An 11,444-nucleotide genomic window follows, 5' to 3' on the forward strand; every position below is an offset into this window, starting at 1 on the left:
ATTTGATAGCTGCTTTCAACTACCTGAGGGGGGGTTCCAAAGAGGATGGAGCTCGGCTGTTCTCAGTGGTGGCAGATGACAGAACAAGGAGCAATGGTCTCAAGTTGCAGTGGGGGAGGTCTAGGTTGGATATTAGGAAACACTATTTCACTAGGAGGGTGGTGAAGCACTGGAATGCTTTACCTAGGGAGGTGGTAGAATCTCCTTCCTTGGAGGTTTTTAAGGCCCGGCTTGACAAAGCCCTGGCTGGGATGATTTAGTTGGGAATTGGTCCTGCTTTGAGCAGGGGGTTGGACTAGATGACCTCCTGAGGTCCCTTCCAACCCTGATAGTCTATGATATTCTATGATTCTAACAGCTTCTTTCTTTTCCTGCCATGGATTATCTAATCCCTAAGGAGACCGTTTTCTTGCACTGTTTAGAATAACCCTTCCATATGGAACTGGACCGTAGTGCAGACTCTTTAAACACCAGAGGGACTCCTTGTGGGTTGGGACCCATATTCATTCTGGCCTCTCTACACATCACCACACACAACTATCTCAATACTTTAGGCAGGATCCACTGCACTGACCTCAGAGGAAGGAGAAAGGAAGTGCTGGGGGCTGACAACAGCACAGCACAAACTGAACCTCTGAGACAGAAACTCCATCTGTTCCTTCTTTGGCTGTATCCACCCCATCAAGCTGACAGCTTGGGGAAGAGGGAGGGAGGAAATGGGAGAAGCAGGGCTTCTGAACTCCTTCTCCATGCTACTCCAATATATGGGAATGGTCAGGTGACCTCTTCCACTGCTGGAGAGAAAGGCCAGTTCTAGGTTTCAAATTGTCAGGCACAGCTAATTTAGAGTACTGTTTTACTCTACTGGACCAGCTCTAATTTTCAGTTTTGCACCTATATGCAGACGTCTTAAGAAGCTGCACCTTTGCTAACTAAATATATATTTACTCAAGAAAAAAGAACATCAGTAATATCCAATTGATAAATTCTCCTCTTCTGGGAAAGCAGGAGGTCTGCAAAAAGGACTGTTCCGCTCTCTGCGGGGGAGTAGGAAGGAAGGAAATGTGAATTATAAGCTTCTACAAAAGATCCATTTTTTAAAAGGAAGGAAATTAGATTTAAGTAGAAAAAGCTATGCTTAATATCACTGCACAAGCTGGGAAAAGCTAGAAAATTCTATGCTAAGGATAACAGTGTATCCTCACGTCACATTGTTGGGTCTTCCACCACAATGGTGAAGGGAGTAGAGGCTGAAAAGCCCATCTTTGACCGATAAGTTTGCTTCACAACCTTCACATTATTTAAACAGTCACAATTTGGTATTCACCTCCATATAGCTCACCCTTGGCTTTTCTGTAATGGGACTAGGGATGCAAATATCGGTTAAAAAAGTTAACCAGTTAAACTATTAAAATTATATTGTTTAACCGGTTAACCATTAACTGAGGTAGCTGGGGTTCCACCGGCACGGCTGGGGCTAGGGTCCCTCTGGCCAGCCGGCCTCCTGCTGGCCCAGTGTGGCCGGGGTCCCTCCTGCCGGCCCGGCGCGGCCAGGGCTGGAGTATCTGCTGCTGGCACAGGGCCACCGGGGTTAACAGTTAAGGCCAGTTAATCGGTAAGCCTAATGCTTACCGGTTAACCTTTTACATCCCTAAATGGGACTATTAAAAGTCACATATTTTTGCTTTTAAAAAATAGTGATAACTCATAACTGAGCAGAGGCAAAGACTCTGTTGATACAACATGTGGCTTAAATCTGAAAGGAGAAAGAAAGCTGTTCTGTTAAACTGACAGCTCTGCACACAGGGCTTATATCTTAACTGGTGTAATAAATCATGGAGAAAGAGTTCTGCTTGGCTGAAAGAAGCATTTATTTGGACGAGAAACAAGAGTGTTTTGAAATCACTCTGGACACGGTACACAAAATTATTTATTCATTTTACTTTCTTTAAATATTTCCCAAAAGTTTTGCATTTGTTCTGCTTAGAGCTATTTACTCTTTGGTATTTAGTCTATTCCATGTCAGGCTGCCAAAACCATTGAGCTCTTATCTAAACAACTCCTCTCTACTCATTGCGGGGCTTAGATCTCACTCAAAGGAGCATTGCTGGTGACAAGAAAGCAGCTCACTCAATTTGCATTATCACATTAGACCCTGCCATTTTCCTGCACTAATCCAGATGACAAAGTCCATGTTTTCCTCTAACCAACAGCCAATCCCTCTCTTCCTCTCCTGTTTTTCCCCTTTTTTACTAGCACATGCCCTATTTTCTTCCAAATAGCTTTTAGCACTTTTTCTTTTCAGACAAACACTTACTTATGTATAAAACTTTGTGCAGTGGCTGCCGCTGCCTGTCCACATCAGCACAGCAGGGTGTACTGAAACCAACGAAAATACATGAGACTCAAAATCCTTAGGCACTGGTTCTCCCAGTAACTTTAAAGAGGTGCTCAAGAAGTTACCATCATTACTCCATCCTTGGAACTCCACCAGAAACACCCCCATTTGTCTCTAGATCCTAAACAGTTGCACCATTGCTGATGTATACTAAAAATGAGGAGAAGAACTTGGCAGAACATTCTAAGCACAATACTGAAATGTAACTGTAGATGGGACTAAGGACTGTAGCAGTCTGTTTAAATAAAAATCAGATGGTACCTGGAACTGATTACAGCCCTCAAGGAAGGAGGATGCTGGTGCATATTAATGACATTTAACACCCATATGTCATTGTTAAGTTATTGGCTAACACATGCAAACATGTCATTATACAACTCAGATGAGTCTTCAAAGAAAGATGCAAACCAAAATATAAACTGTGCCATAAAACTAAACTAGCCTTTCCAGTTAGTTTGTGGAACTGAACTGTGAGAAAAATATTGTAGGAGACAGTACTCCAGAGCAGAGAAAAGTATTTCATACAAGCATCTGGGGCTTCCCTTCACCAGCTTATATGGAGAACCATACTCCATGATTTTGTTCCACAATGCCCACCTTGTGTGTGTGGTAAAGTAGGGAGAGGATGAGTAAGTGTGACTTGGCATAGTATGTAAGTAAGGGGAGAATTTTTGAGATACAAGTTTTTGTCATTCAAATTCTGTTATCACTGATGGGAATCATGAGGGTAAAGCCCTTCAGAAAGAGTTAAAACCACCCCCTTCCTACACCTAAGTGTGAATATGCTATAAAAAATGTCACCTCAGAATCCTATCTGGAAAATCTGTGCTTATGCCATTTCACGTTTGCCCTTCTGGCACAAAAGAATTTTTTCTTAGAAGATGAAGATACAATGATGATTGTGATAATACCATCTAACATTTACATGCCGACACTACCTTTCATTCTGGAATGTCCCAAAGCATTTCAGAACAATATATACATTATTCATTTTGCCTCTCACTGAAAAGCAGCCACCTCTGGAACAAAGCTAAGAAGCTGTTTATGAGTTCAGAAGCCCAAGCTTTTAACACAATTGCAGGAATTAAATGCTTTTAAAGCCCTGGCCATGGTCTTCAACTGCCCTGAGTAGGAGAATTCCACTTTGCAAGGCTGGCCAGTTGAGTCCCTGCTGAACAGGGTTACAGTTCCATCAGTTCTTGGCTCATGCCAATCAACTGCCTGGAGGTCTGTGCGAGGGGCTCAAGACCCCATCCTTCCCACAGTTCAGTAGTCAGTCACATCAGGGCTCAGCTCAGCTCCTGCTTTCCTCCCACTGCCACCATCTGATCAGTGGAAGTAGGGGAGGACTTGTGGGCAGTAAGTTCTCTCTCTCCCCTCCTCTCCAAATTGTTGCACTCCCTGCCTACAATGATTATGGAGCAATATTAGAGGGAGAGAAGGGGTCTGCTAGAGGCCTCCCCTTCTTACCAGAGAAAACCTGGGGAAAGCAGGAGAGGGGAGGGGATAGGATGGGCAGTACTTCACCTTTAAAAATTAGTTTGCATCCCAAAAATAAAATTACAGACCTGTAGCATTTTAGGAGTTCACAGCAAATGACAGAACTCTTTAAGGCATAAAACAAAGAATGATCTGGTGGCTAAAGCACAGGATCTGGAGCCAGGAGATATGAATTCCATGGTGGGTTCAGAGACAGGTGTCCTCAGTGACCACGGGCAAGTCACATAACCTCTCACCATCTGCGTAATCCAGATAATGCATACTTCTTAAGAGGCTCTGAAGCATTTCTGAGAGGCTCTGCAGAAAGACACTATGAAGTAGTGTGGCCCAGTAGACAGAGAAGAATTGGGTTTTGTTCCCAGCTTTGTCACCGACCTATTGTATGATTTAGGCCAATTCACTATCTCTTTCGGTACTTCAGTTTCCCCATCTGTAAAAGGAAATAAAAATACTGGCCCATCTTTATAAAGTGCTTTGAGGTCTGTAGATGAAAATGGCTATACAGCAACTAATGAATATTACTGAAACTGGAGAGGGAATTTACAGTTAGAGTAAAGCGATGCACTGAAATTAAGATTTATGTTATACAGCCATGGGTCTGGTATATGAAGTAAGTGCCATTTACTTAAGTAACACTACTCAATCTGGGTATGATCCAATGTGAATTATTCAGAAACTGTATCAAATTAAACTGAGTGGGTATGAATTTTTTTTTTTTAAATCAATGTCAGTAAGTCATAGAGTATATTCACAGAAAAGACATGACTCCTAAATGCGAATAAGGCTGGTCTTATGAGACAATAGCTAGGAAATTCAAAGCTAAAGCAGATTACTTGCCTTTACTTTAAAGTATTAAAAGAACAAAAAACAAAATCACACCCCTCACTGGTAAGAGTTAAGGAGGGCACTTGTCTTACTTTTGATTTTCCTGGCTTTTGCCACTTTTCTCAACACTTTAATAATACTTAACACTTTATATAAACACTTTTCAATTTCAAAGCACTTTATGCACATTAATTAATTCATTCTCACAATCTCCTTGTAAGGTAGGAATTATTATCCTGCATATTATAGATGGGAATCTGAAGAAGAGACATTAAATGAATTGCCCAAAGTCATAGAGGAAGTCAGTGCTGGGATTAGAACCCAAGAGTTAATGGGGGTGATTTTTGGTGCTCTATACTTAAAGAGGATTTTTTTTTTTTTAAAGAAATGGCAATGGGAGCATTAAAAAATACAAAAGGAACTGTAACAGCTCTCAAGTGAACACATGTATGGGGTCATGCCAATCCATAGTGTAACGACATTGATAAAAGCAATTATTTAGGTAATTAAATCCATAGTTAAGAAAGTGTGATAATTCGCTGATAGACTGCTAGTACCTCCCACACGGAGTATGAATGATATATCCCAGACCCTAAACTTTGTACTCTGCAGAACGTCAAATTAAGAATTATGTTTACATCAGTATCTATCTCTCTAACAGAAATGTAATCTTGCTAATACTGATCTGTGTGGCAGTCCAAATATTTTTAATATGAAAGTCCGCCCCCTAGTGAAATTAAAGATGAAGTTTTAGAATATGTACAGTGGTGACTGTGCTCAGAATGGAATCAGATTTTTATGGCATTTCTAGTGACTATGCCACACTTCATTTCCACTTGAACAACAGGGAAAAATAAATCAAATAGAGCTAATTTGTGAATTGCTCCTTTGCAAATGTCTTTGGGTTACTTTTTAATCCACAGGCCCTGCTAGGTGGATGGCTTAGTTGTCTAAACTTCAGATTAAAAATACCTAGAACCACACACACACACACACTTGAAACCAAAGCTCCAATAGCTCAGTGTCGCCCTTCCAAGGCAGATAAACTAAGTTCTACACAATTTACCAGGGGCTTTGGAGCGGAGCTGGAGCGTGGACCAGTAGGTTTTATACCCGGAGCTGGAGCGGAGCCGGAGCAGAGCAATTCAAAAATTTGATTGCTCCAAATCCCTGCAATTTACTATGTCTATGAGGAACTGGAATGAGGTGGTCATTTTGAAGAGACCTTATAAACTGATATCCTATTTGCTTAGCATGGACATGTGAGATCCTCTAATCTTCTCCAATTGGGCTTCTACTCTTTTCAAAGGAGTCTGAATATACTAAATATGGAAATTCACTCTAACATTCTGGATCATGAAATGAAATGGCATGACTTCGGACACAGATGAATCCAACCTTTGCAATGCCAATGGGAATCACATATGAAGTCCACAGATCAAAAGGTATAGGAACCTCCCAAATCTGTTCCCAGATATGACCGCTATATCATAAAACACAGCTCATTCAAAAGGATATCACCAGTAAGAATGGCCATATAAACAATAATGGTTGTGAGCAAGTTCTTGCTACAAGCTTTCACAGCTGTGACTTTGCCTATGTTCAGGTTTGCTTCAATGCATCTACATGCACAAAATATGCTAGTAGAACACCCTGCAAACATGCTCCATGTGCTTTTTGATCTGGTGCAGTCCCATCATGAACAAACTCTACACCAGACAAGTCATGATAAAATTGATCTTCAGAGCAGAGTTTATTTTTTAAATTTCTCTGTCAAACTATGAAAACAGAGCCATCCAGCTTGCAGAACTACCCGTCAATATTAGCTTAAATAAATTTAGGTCTAGTGGACCAGCAAACTTACCCAAGGAGGAGGATAGTGCATGTGTTGCCTGTTCAGTGATGACAGAGTAATTCCACCTCTGTATACCACTAAAAGGAATTAAACAAACCTGTTAGTGTTTACTCATTTCTCTACATACTTAGTCCCTAATTCAGGACAGCTCTTAAACACATGTACAAGTCCCACTGAGGTCAATGGAATTTAAGCACATGCTTAATGTTAAGCAGGTACTTAAGTGCTAACCTGAAGAGGGATGAATTTAAGCACATGCTTAATTGCTTTCCTGAAATGGGGCCATAAACACTTGCTAACATCTCCACTAATGTAAATTAGGGTTGCACAGTTAAATTCACTAAAGAGTGAAAAATGCAAAAGGTAAGCATTTTAAAAGCAATGTTAACTGTGCCACATTTCCACATCCCACATGGACCACAGCTTAGCAGAGAGACCATCTCCCTCCCATTCACACTCATGTAATGTCCCTCTGGCAACTGCAGCAATTGCTTATTGGAAAAAATATTTTTCAATTATGTGGCGAATTTTTATCAAACTTCTCATGGGTCTCTTTCCCTCTGAGGGCTAGCTATAACATGCCTTGCATAGAGTTTGTAACACTGATAATTTCTGAGTTGAAAGTAAAAAAGCTGCTATTCTGTCCCGTAATTCAAAAAGGCAAAATCAATCCATTTCCAAGAAAATTCCCCTTTATTTCCAAAAATGTGAAGTTTCAATCCCAAACGGATACAATCCTACTTTTGTTTGTACAGTACTACTGTTCGGCCCTCAGGCACTATCATAATAAATATGATTATTATTATTTTCCCAAAAGTTATAAGCCATTTTATATCTGACAAAAACCAAAGTGAGTCAGTTGTATCCAGCAAACATTTAAATATGCATTTTGCAAGCAGTGGAAAATTCCTACTGTACTCAATCCCACATGCATTGATTTTGTTATTTTCCACCCAATTCTTTTTCCAACTTAACAACTCCTTCCTTGAGGAAGACTACTTTTAAAAGATCAGCAGTGGAAAGACAATCTCCTGAATGTTCTTAAAGTGGGAATTTTTCTTTCAGAGACACATAACCCAAACATGACAAAGAATTTACTTGAAACTTATTTTAAGTAATCACCTTAGAACAGGGGTAGGCAACCTATGGCACGCGTGCCAAAGGCGGCACATGAGCTGATTTTCAGTGGCACTCACACTGCCCAGGTCCTGGCCACCAGTCCAGGGGGCTCTGCATTTTAATTTAATTTTAAATGAAGCTTCTTAAACGTTTTAAAAACCTTATTTACTTTACATTAAACAATAGTTTAGTTATGTATTATAGACTTATAGAAAGAGACCTTCTAAAAATGTTAAAAAATACATTACCGGCACGCGAAACCTTAAATTTGAGTGAATAAATGAAGTCTCGGCACACCACTTCTGAAAGGTTGCCGACCCCTGCCTTAGAACATATACCAAGCATGGAAACTTTCAGTCCAGAATGAGAATTTTGGGGAAAGATATGAGCAAAAGAAAATATGGGATAATAATGAAAACCTTTTGCAACCTTAACTGTTGCTACCAGAGAAACCACAGCCTCACACTATATCGTGGTGAGTTTCTGGAGACCGTTATTTACCAGCTACTCCTCTCATCTGATAAGCTGATGAAAGAGCAAGACATGCACGCCAGAAATTCATGGTAGCGAGGTTCAATAGCGTATGCATATAGTCTAGTTACTATACATCCCATCTATAAAACATATCTGCACAGCTAGGTTAATGTGCCATTAAGTGCACTGTGATATGTTCACACAAATGTCAACAATGTCCACAAATAAACTGCACTGTAAGACTAGTAAAGAACATGTCAATGAGAGCACAGAGTATGTTAACAAGAAAGGAACTGCTCTACAATGTCAGTACCCTCATATTTACATTATTTGGTCACAGCTGCATAATGAAGAGCAGGGGCTGATTAAAAGACAAAGAGCACATGTACACATATGTGAAATACCAGTTTATCCCTTTTCTATTCTATGAAATATCTAACAAGCACCTTGATCATCAGAATTCTAATGTGATATATACTGAGTACAGTGAGCATGTTTCTATTCTCACATGGGGCTACTTTTGTCCAAGAGCTATGCTCATTTCATCTTTGCATTTCACCTTTAACACAGTTCATCTTAAGGACTAACAAAAACTGTTAAGTGTCTTTGGAAAAAAAACTTTTTGTGGCATGGATGTACACAGAACCTTCAAAGCAAAACTTTGTGGGGTTTAGGTTTCCTCCTCAGAACTCACAAATGAGTTCTGTGCATAATGTTAATCTGATGCAGTTTCAAATGAGCTGTTCAAACTCTTCCCCTGACTAAATATGTCTTAGAATAAAAACAGATTTTTTTTTTTAACAAAAACCCTTTGTTAAATTACTGCAAGTGCAAAACTATAACAAAAAGTGATTATAAAACTATCTGTGCACCAGGTGAGCCAAATATGGCTCCTTCTTCTGCGCATAATTACTGCAGATTCTATCTCCCCATCTATAAAAGACTGTCTGAGGGACTTATACCCAGGCACACATTGGATTTTTGGGATGCATTTCACTATACATTGGAGTATCTTCTTGTTCCCTGTGTGTAACTGTTAGAAAAAGCACTGGGAATTACCCGTGTTACCTGTTGTATGACCATGAGCAAGTCACTTCCTTCAGAGTAAAAAAGTGGATAACAATCTATCTAGAGTACCTGGCAGGAGAATTGTGAAGCATTTTGAGATGTGAGGTATTATATAAAAGGACAAAGTATTATTATTAATAAAAGTCACTGAACCTTATCTGTTTTTTAATAAAAACCATAGCTCTGGCCCAATGGCATTAAAAAAAAATCAACATTTTAATTTTTAGAGACTTCCATATGCTTCAAAGATTTCTCTGTCTCTGAGACAATGGTTATTTCCAGTCTTGGAGATGATAGCACAGAAAAGTTAGTGTGAAACACTGCATTGATCACTTGCATATACTGTTGTTCAGCAATGACAAGATTTTGTCATGGCCATGGTTTACATATTGATCAGATGGGGCAGATGTGTTTGTTTTTGAGGAATTTCAACATAGTTCAAAAAAAGTTCTATAATGGGACAGCTTCTTTGCATCTACTGCTCAGTTTCAGCATTTGGACACTAATTTAAATCTTGCAATGTGCCATTAATTCTATGCTTTCCTGCCGGCATAATTAAACCACCCCAATGAGCAGCGTTAGCTATGCTGGCAGGAGAGTATCTCCTGCCAACATAGCACTGTCCACCCTAGCACTTTTGTCGGTGAAACTTACGTTGGTCAAAGGGTTAGGGTTAGGGTTAGGGTTAGGGTTTCACACCCTTGACTGGTTTGCCAACAAAAGTGCTAATGTAGACAAAGCCTATTTCTTCCTATTTAAACCCCTGCAGCTTGTGATTAGCACAATAATATTCTCAATAACATCACCTGTTTGCACTCTTACTTATTCTGCCTCAACTAACTGGAATGCTGTCAGCTGAGGCAATTTCTTTTTTAAACCCCCAACTGTAAATCTTCCTTTTCTCTTTTCCCTAAAGCATTCTGTGATGCTGTGTAAGAAGGATGCTACATAAATATTGAATTGTATATGGTCTTACATCCGGCAACTCTCCTAGCTCCTTAGTGCCATACTGACATCTAATGGCAGCGCTGAAAATTGCAAATTCACATCACTGCTTAAAGGAAGGTACATCACTGTACCAGGAAATGAGGGATTGATGGTAGTGATATATTTCCATCATTTTATTTCAACAACAGCTTACAGATGAAGGGTCATAATAAACCCAACCAGAGATTACAACATAAAAATATTGACCATTAGTGGCTTTTTGTGGTAAAAATGGGAAACTTCATGAATTTAGCTAGTAGTGTGTTAGCAAAGAGCACTGCATGGCAAGTTTCATTAAGGCATCATTTGCTAACTAAGAAGTCTCAGTTCTGTTTTACAAAACCAAACAATCCCCACAACCCAAAAAATTAACAGGTTGGTTCCTATTAAGTCTCCTGAAGCTGCTTTTTGTCTCCAAAAACACCAAAGTCCTTTGGCCACAGTTGTATGTTCAATAAACACTGTATGTTCAGTCTCCCCTTTTTAAGTCTCAAGTTTTTATTCACAAGTGAAGCCCCAGTGAAAAGTCGGTGAGGTGTTTAATGTTGCGCAGACTGCAACCAGCCAAAGTGCCAGCTCAGCGCTGGGGTGGAGGCAGGGGCTGGCCAAAGCCCCAGAACCCAGTCACGGGGCCCCCGCCTCTTCAGCGCGGAGCGGCGCGGCGCGGCCCGCTCTGAGGGGGCCCTGCAGCCAGCAGCGCGCGGTTCCAAGCAGCGCAGGCCGTGGGACGCCAGGTGCGGGGGGCGACGGTCCATCCCGGGAGCGCGCCAGCGCGGAGGGCGACGGACCCAGCACTGCCCGGACTCGGGGGGCCGCTGGGACCTGCCGTCCCTGGGGCTGCGCCCGCAGCAAGCTGAGAATCGCGCTGGGCCTCGCGCTGCAGCGAGCTGCTCCCGGCCCCTGGGCCTCGCTGGGCCGCTTCGGGGCCCCGGCACCGCCCAGAGACGAGCCGCTCCCTGCTCTGCCCCCAGCTGCAGGCCGCTCCCTCAGCCAGGCAGGGTCTGGGCTCCGCGTCCCCCTGCCGGCCCGGCCCGGCCCATGGCGGGGTGGGGGGATCGGCGGGGCTGCTCCGGCCACTCACCTGACAACACGCCGGAAGCCGGTAGCAGCGGCCGGGCTCTGTGGTGCGGCGCCCAAATCCTTCCCCGCAGCCCGGCGGGGCGGGTTCCCTGTGACACACGCCGCTCGCCGCAGCGCCCCCTGCCGGCCTGAGCCTGG

The 11,444-nt window shown here is 41.9% G+C and overlaps 2 protein-coding genes across 2 annotated transcripts in view; one reads left to right on the forward strand and one right to left on the reverse strand.

Annotated features, from left to right (window-relative positions):
• EXD3 (exonuclease 3'-5' domain containing 3) overlaps nt 1-11,360 on the reverse strand; it is a 313,193-nt gene extending 301,833 nt beyond the window's left edge. The window contains exons 1-2 of the mRNA XM_029913175.1: nt 11,308-11,360; nt 6,588-6,655 (exon numbers count right to left, since the gene is read on the reverse strand). The gene's annotated coding sequence lies outside the window, so the exon portion shown is untranslated. The remainder of the gene's footprint in view (nt 1-6,587; nt 6,656-11,307) is intronic.
• NOXA1 (NADPH oxidase activator 1) overlaps nt 10,916-11,444 on the forward strand; it is a 41,210-nt gene continuing 40,681 nt past the window's right edge. Inside the window, exon 1 of the mRNA XM_026658714.2 lies at nt 10,916-10,960. The gene's annotated coding sequence lies outside the window, so the exon portion shown is untranslated. The remainder of the gene's footprint in view (nt 10,961-11,444) is intronic.

Source organism: Terrapene carolina, unplaced genomic scaffold, assembly GCF_002925995.2.
Source record: "Terrapene carolina triunguis isolate 2854851 unplaced genomic scaffold, T_m_triunguis-2.0 Scaffold508, whole genome shotgun sequence".
Taxonomy (NCBI): domain Eukaryota; kingdom Metazoa; phylum Chordata; order Testudines; family Emydidae; genus Terrapene; species Terrapene triunguis.